The sequence below is a fragment of the Hypomesus nipponensis genome, chromosome 17 (genome assembly GCF_054491055.1).
Source record: "Hypomesus nipponensis isolate SF chromosome 17, ASM5449105v1, whole genome shotgun sequence".
Classification (NCBI taxonomy): domain Eukaryota; kingdom Metazoa; phylum Chordata; class Actinopteri; order Osmeriformes; family Osmeridae; genus Hypomesus; species Hypomesus nipponensis.
Window position 1 is genome coordinate 11,474,255 of NC_140377.1, and position 7,934 is coordinate 11,482,188.

Below are 7,934 nucleotides of genomic sequence, written 5' to 3' on the forward strand. Positions count from 1 at the left end.
GCAAGTTATCCTAGGGAAGTCCCAGCTGGGGTGTTGACCCAGGGTAGAGTGGATCTGGGGTTAGAGGTTGAGGTTTGGGGAAGATGGGTTTGGTGGGGAAGGGGGGAGGGGGTGATAAGGGGCTGGGGTGGGTGGAGTCATGATCAGACACCAGTGAGCTACTGTGATGATTATCAGAATGCGTAATTTCTCTTTAAGTTTCAGAATTTACAGTGTCCCATCATCTGTCCAGCTCTGTTCTCTGTTTGTGTGGAGGGTTTCACGTGTGTATGTCTGTCCTTAACAGCGTAATTGAATGCAAATGTGTGGAGGTGAACACTAGCATAGGTGTGTTACATAGAAAGAGCGCAGAGAGAGAACACAGAGACGCGTCTCCCCCAACCCAACACCACACCCGAAGAAACGATTGCTCTGAAAACAACACCAAAAACATTAACTTGGAGGTGCTGAATGCTGAAACCTGCTCTTTATTACCCCTGAGGAGCTGAAGCATAAGAGAGGGGGCTCATTTGAGAAGTGGCAGTCTTCTCATATGGATGAGCACGTTTGTGCAGACAGAGAGAGGGTCATTAAGATATATGGTGTCACTCTGTGGCTTCTGCTGGCTCCTCTAATATCTATACTGGGGCACCGTTCTGTCTCTCGTCTGTGGCCGTGTGTGTGTGTCTGTATGTGTGGATGTGGATTCAAGCAAGTCAATTGTGTGTGTGTGTGTGTGTGTGTGTACTCGTAGGTGTGTACAAAGCTCCAGGTTTCAAGGTGGAACCTGACCCTGTCAGACAGCTCCAGGGAGAGAGAGACTCTCTGTTGTTGTTTCCCCTCGCCTGCATTCCTCCTACCTCCACTTGACATGTGGCGCTCCAAGAGGTGGAGGGGAGAGGGAGAGAGAGAGGGGAGACAGTGACAGAGAAGGGGGGGACAGAGAGGGAGAGAAAGAGGGAGAGAGACAGACAGACAATTACAGAAAGAGGGAGAGAGACGCACAGAATGTCGTCAAACTGACAGCCAACATGCTTGCTTGCTCCCATGGCCTGATCAGTATCAATCTTAGTTGATTGTGACTGCACCACATAGCTGCAGAGACTAAGCCACCGGTTCACATCTGATGCACACACACACAGACACACACACACACACAAATTTGCAAGTGTAGAAGTTCTGCAAAGGAGCTGAGACTGGATTGAAGTCAAGCCCATAGTTTGGCCGATCCCAATTCTCTGTCTTACCCCTACCCCTTACCCCTACCCCTTAATTTTGAGCGTTCACGTAACTGTCCCAATACTCGTTTTAATCAAGGGGTAGGGGTAAGACAGAGTATTGAGATTCTGCGATTCTGTTCAGTACAGACTAGATGCTATACATTTATTTTATTGAAGTGCATGTGTGCATGAGTATGTGCTCACATGCATGTGTGTGTGCATTTCTGTGTGTGACTAATTGCGTGTGTGGAATTGCTGGCACATGAGGGGCCGTGAGGGACATTATTCAGAATATGCTTTCACACACACAACTGTAATGCTCTCACACACACTACTGAAATGCTCTCACACACACTACTGAAAAGCTTTACGCTCACACACACTACTGAAAAGCTCTCACACACACTACTGAAAAGCTCTCACACACACTACTGAAAAGCTCTCACACACACGACTGAAAAGCTCTCACACACACTACTGAAATGCTCTCACACACGCTACTGAAAAGCTTTACGCTCACACACACTACTGAAATGTTCACACACACACTACTGAAAACCTCTCACACACACTACTGAAAAGCTCTCACACACACTACTGAAAAGCTCTCACACACACTACTGAAAAGCTCTCACACACACTACTGAAAAGCTTTACGCTCACACACACTACTGAAAAGCTCTCACACACACTACTGAAAAGCTCTCACACACACTACTGAAAAGCTCTCACACACACTACTGAAAAGCTCTCATACACAAAAATGAAAAGATGTCAAACACATATATGAAAAGCTCTCATACACACATGAACATTTCAGTTGCAACGGAAGGCGTTTCAGTTGCAACAGAAGGCGTTGCAATTTTCGTATGGTCCTCCAAGTAGCCGCAATCTGCTAACGCAAGCTGTCATGAATATATTTGTCAAGCTTTTTGTTTGGCCAACCAATGTCAACATGACACGCACGCTTTTTATTTCGAGTCATTGGGTTTGTAACTCCCAGAGCCCCAGACATGACATCCGAAATTCGTGGTCACAAAATACTAATTCGTGGCCACAAAATGCTATTTTGGGGATAACGTAGCCTAACTATATTGCTGGCAGTTCTGCTATACCTGTGTGGGGCACATAGGCTACCCAGAGCAAGCTAAAGGTGCAGTCATGGACAGACATTATTTGATTCTATGTTATTTTAGGTTGGTGAATGACCGTGGTAAAGTTGGTTTGAAGTTTGATATTCAACAGATAATTGGATGCCCAGTATTGTGTTATTTTAACCGGCGTTAGCACCGCTACGACCGGCCGCTTAGCCAGTGCTTTCGGATGCCTAAACAACGCGTATGTTTAGGGACCATCAACAAATTATACGTTTCAAAAGTCAATAGCTTCTCAACAACATGAACTAGGAGCGTCAAAATAATGTTAAACTGTTGCAGATATATGCATTCATGCTGCAAAACCTTTATTTTGTTCATTTTCATCAAGTTATTAAAAAACAATTCTTTATTCAAAATAAACCTTAAAACTTCAATAGCTTTTTGGTCATGTGACCTATAATCCTCAAATTCATTTCAGAGTGTTCACTGACTATGCATATATAGCCTAATATATATATTTAAAAATGTATATTCCCCGAGGAGCATGCCCCGGACCCCCGAGTGGGTTCGGATCCTTGTCACCTTTTAGGCACCCCCTCGCGGGAGTGCGTGTGAACCACTCGGAATCTAAGAGTGAAGGATTTCGTCTTGATATCCCAACCAAATGATGGGGAGACAGAAGTCTCACATTATACCTTCTTTGTAATAGAAATCAAGTGAAGGGATATACAGAACAGACAATAGAGGGGGGTGCATACCGTGTTCCTCGTTGAAGTAAAAATATTAATAAAGTGTCTAGATACAACTCTATTCAATTCTGCCCATAGTCTGTCAATCCTTTGGTTGTGTACTGAAACACCTGTAATAACACTACGACTGTTCAGTCCTCTTCTTTCCAACATAAAATGGGCAATATGTATATTTTCCATAACCTGATCACATCTGACCCGTAAGAACAAAAAAAGTTCTCTACTCCTCCCAAAAATAATGACAAGACACTTGAGGCTCTGTTGTTAGATAAGCACCGTAAGTATATAATGGTCCAGCTGAAGCCATCAACACAGCCATAAAAGACCATCCTCCATCTAATCAGCTTGTGGTTGCCGTCAAAATGCCTGTTGGATCATAGCCTCATGATAATATCTGGACACAGCAAGAAATGCAGATAGAGTTTGTGTATGATCATCAACCTCTCTATAAAGCCCCTCCTGACTGAAATTGTGGGTCTCCTCACTTTGCAATGACTCAATGCATTGTGGAGCACCAGTAAAAAAAAATTACAATATCCTCTTCATTGACTTGAACCTCAAAAAATAATGTTTGGACATGAAAAACTAAGAGGATCATGTGAACATGCATTGTGGTTTACCTCAAATCCAGTAAAAGCAAATGCACTTCCTGGTGTGGACTTCCTGTTTCCTTCAGTTGAAAGGAAGGCCTTCTTTTTTAATTGTAATGCTCGTATTCACCACTGAACCGTTATATTCCACAATATTATGCAAGAGCATTTCAGTTGTGTATATGACCACATTTCACGAGTATGTGTGAGAGCTTTTCAGTAGTGTGTGTGAGAGCATTTCAGTAGTGTGTGTGTGAGAGCATTTCAGTACTGTGTGTGAAAGCTTTTCAGTAGTGTGTGTGAGAGCATTTCAGTGGTGTGTGTGAGAGCTTTTCAGTAGTGTGTGTGAGAGCTTTTCAGTAGTGTGTGTGAGAGCTTTTCAGGAGTGTGTGTGAGAGCTTTTCAGTAGTGTGTGTGAGAGCATTTCAGTACTGTGTGTGAAAGCTTTTCAGTTGTGTGTGTGAGAGCATTTCAGTGGTGTGTGTGAGAGCTTTTCAGTAGTGTGTGTGAGAGCTTTTCAGTAGTGTGTGTGAGCGTATAGCTTTTCAGTAGTGTGTGTGAGAGCTTTTCAGTAGTGTGTGTGAGAGCTTTTCAGTAGTGTGTGTGAGCGTATAGCTTTTCAGTAGTGTGTGTGAGAGCATTTCAGTAGTGTGTGTGAGAGCATTTCAGTAGTGTGTGTGAGTGTATAGCTTTTCAGTAGTGTGTGTGAGAGCATTTCAGTAGGGTGTGTGAGTGTATAGCTTTTCAGTTGTGTGTGTGAGAGGGTATTCTGAATAATGTCCCTCACGACCCCTCATACTGGCATGCAGAGTCTCTGTGTTTGCATCCAAGTGTTGTTGTGTTGTCTTTCTGATGGAGGAGATCTTTGCACGCTCCACAAATAAAACTGTTTCTCTCACCCAGACACATCTGGGGGTTAAACAGGCTTTGTTAACATAATGTCAGACAGCTTCATAATAAAACCCAACTCTGAATGAAATACTTTTTCCATCACAGAAAAAAAATAATAAAATAAACGAGATTGGCACTGTTAAGAAAGAGAGGGCTGGGACCAAACTGTGGAACAAACACACACAATAAAAGCATCAAGTGGTCTTAACTGTAAAGTCTGCAGCGTATCTGTCGTTCAGGGGGGTATTCCAGAAAACAGGTTATGCAACATGGTAAATTAACCCACCAGCTGTTTCACAATGTTGCAACCTACTGGTAATGTTGCTACAACGCTGGGTGTCAGCTGGGGAGTTAACTTACCCGGGTATGTCACATAACCTGATTTCTGGAATACCCCCCAAGTCATTGCAAAAGTATAAACAGAGGATTCAAAGGAACATTTAGGTTGTGATTATTTGGGTTTTGGGTTGGAGTTGGATTAAGGATAATCTCCATAGACCCCCCCCCCTCCCCCACCACAACCACCACCACCACCCCCTTCTCCATCCTCTTCTCGGCTTCAGCCAGCCTAGCGTGGCTGGCTAATTAAAAGCGGAGAGTGGTGGCGGGGGGTCCCCCCAACCTGCGTGATGTGGCCCTGACATGATTGATGGTGACTGTCAGAGTGCTCAGCTGGGTGTCCCCCCGCCCCGGCCCCACATAAAGGATTACACAGGCCTGGCCTAACCTTGGCTGGCATTGTGAGGCCGGGGCCTCACATCAAAGACCCGACGGGAAACATTAGCATTTTTAATCAGCAGCTGGGGGAGGGGGGCCCCATGCTGGCACAGGATGCCCCATCACTTTCATAAGCAGTGTGTGTGTGTGTGTGTGTGTGTGTGTGTGTGTGTGTGTGTGTGTGTGTGTGTGTGTTTGTGAAAGAGAGAGAGAGGATGTGTTTGTGTGTTGTGTGAGAGAGAGAAAGCGTGAAAGAGAGAGAAAGAGAGCGAAGGGTGTAATGTATAAACACACTAACAACCCAAACCCCAATTGCTCCTCTTCCCTGCACTCCATTACACACACATCACACCAAGCACCAGCGGAGAGGAGCCAAACAAATCACCCCCTTTTTAGCTGGCACGGTGACCTGTCAGTGGGAATTAGTGAGACCCCTCTCTGTGTATCGTTCTCCATCACAGGAGCCCAACTTCTTCCTCGCTCCCCCATCCGCACCCGCCTTTGGGCCCTCCTCTCATCCTCCTCAATCCGTTTCTTCCCCTTTACGAGTGAAAAAAGGAGAAAGACACAGTCGCACTTCAATCCTCCCTTTCGCTACCGCTCCTTCTCTCACTCATCCCAGAACCACATAACACAGAACAAGGGATTTCAGCTGACTGGCTGGGAACCTCAGAGAGACGGTAGTTTAAAGAAACAAACAGAAGTGCGTCTCTTTTCTCCACTTCCATTCTTCTGGAGATTGAGCATGAAAACAGCTGAAGCTGAATAAAGGCCTGCAGCAGCTTGAGGAGGCTGGAACTGAAAAGTACACACACAGAGACACACACACACTCATGTACACACATTCACAAGCACACATTCTCACTTGCATAGTGAGACACACCAATCATCAAACACCAATATCTTGACAGTTTTTTTTCTTTTGCATCCGTCTGCCAGACGGTTAGGCATAGCTAGGGATCAGAATGGACACCAACAGTGTTCTTGATTGTAAACTATTCTGACATCTATACTTGCAGTCTAAGCTTTTTGAACCTTTTGAATCAGAAGTGTAGACAACTTAATATTCTATTTGGTATAATAACTGTGCCAGAAAGAGGGGGAGACAAAGAGAGAAAGGATAGACAGACACAATGACAAAGAGAGAAAAAGTAGGAGGGAAAGAAAGCCAACACAGGCCATCTGCCACATGATAACGGCTCCATTAAAACTTCATCAGAAGAAAGGCGTCCTACTAACAGACAGCTGAAGATTCACCAAGCTGCAGTGAAAAACACAACACAAATAGAGAATATGGAAGAAGGAGAAAGAGAGACTAAAATGAGAGGAAAATAAATTAAAGAAAAATTTGAATAAAGGGAAACATTTTAAATACATTCAGTGTAATATTGTAAATCTGTTTTTAATGTATCATTCAAGGATGCTGTGGCATGCTATTGCCTGTCTGTTCTCTCACTCATGAAAGGGCAGGATTAGCTTCATTCTAAAATAATGAATAACATAACAGTCTTCAACGAAGGATGCAAATTCACCATGCTAGTATGACTAGCATCCAATCTTTGCCTATGAATAGCCCAGAGATTTTTCTCAGATGTGTGTTATCTCCACAAACCAACCTGCATCTTAAAGAAATTCCGGAAAACACACACGTTCAAAACACACACATGCCCACACACACAAACAACAGCTTGGTTGCCCTTTCAAAACATGGTTTGGCCAAGCTTATCTATGCTTTGCCTGTAAAACAAAGAGGTGTGTGCGTGCTGTTATTTTATCTACATTTTCCTTGCCTTTTCACCCACTTTTTCTCTCTGAACATGTTGTTTAGATATGCGCTGTTTGAAGTCGCTCATCAAAGCGAGATCTGGGGAGTGACGCGGCATGGCGCGGTGGCCTCCTGATGTTCTCTCTCTTCCCCGCTGTCAGCGGACTCAGGCCGAGATGTGAGGTGACCACTGGAAATGTTCCATTTGATCAACAGATAGACTCATATACATACACACAGGGCCTCACCCGCTACGTTCAAAACAGGCGCAGCAGAGAGGACTCAGACAAAGCTGCTGTGTATTTTTCCTTGATGGACCCCTGTGAGTATGATATACATTACATGCACCCGTATCATAAAGTTGTAGATGGCAGCACACTGTGAGGACTTTTACCGTTCTGGAAAACTTTAATACATTTAGATCCTGTCCTTCACAGGTTGTTGACCTTCCCTGTTTCTTGCTTTCGCCTACCTCCACTGAGTGGGCCCTCGCTCAAGAGAGAAAGAGGGATAGAAAGAGAAGGAGTGAGCGAGCGAGGGATAGGGAAAGAGAAAATAAGAAAGAGGAGAGGGATTGAAAGAAAGACAGGGAAAGAGTGGGGAAGAGAGAGAGAGATGAAGAGAACAAATGAGGGAGAGGTAACTCTCAGCAGTATGCTGCCTGTCTGACTTAAAAGAGCAGGAAGGAGACTGTTCTCTCTTTATGGCCTGCTAGAGATAAGAAGAGAGGAAATGAGAGGAAAAAAAGACGGACAGACAGAAATGAGAAAGCAGTGTTGGTCTAAATAATCAGAGGTGAAGTCGAATAACTAAATAAAAACACCAAAAGAAAAGTTTTGGCATGAAATTTGCTTTTTAACTCATAACATTAAACACACTAATCAATATCAACACTGTAAGGTATCGTTTTTTTTGACAATGTGGTC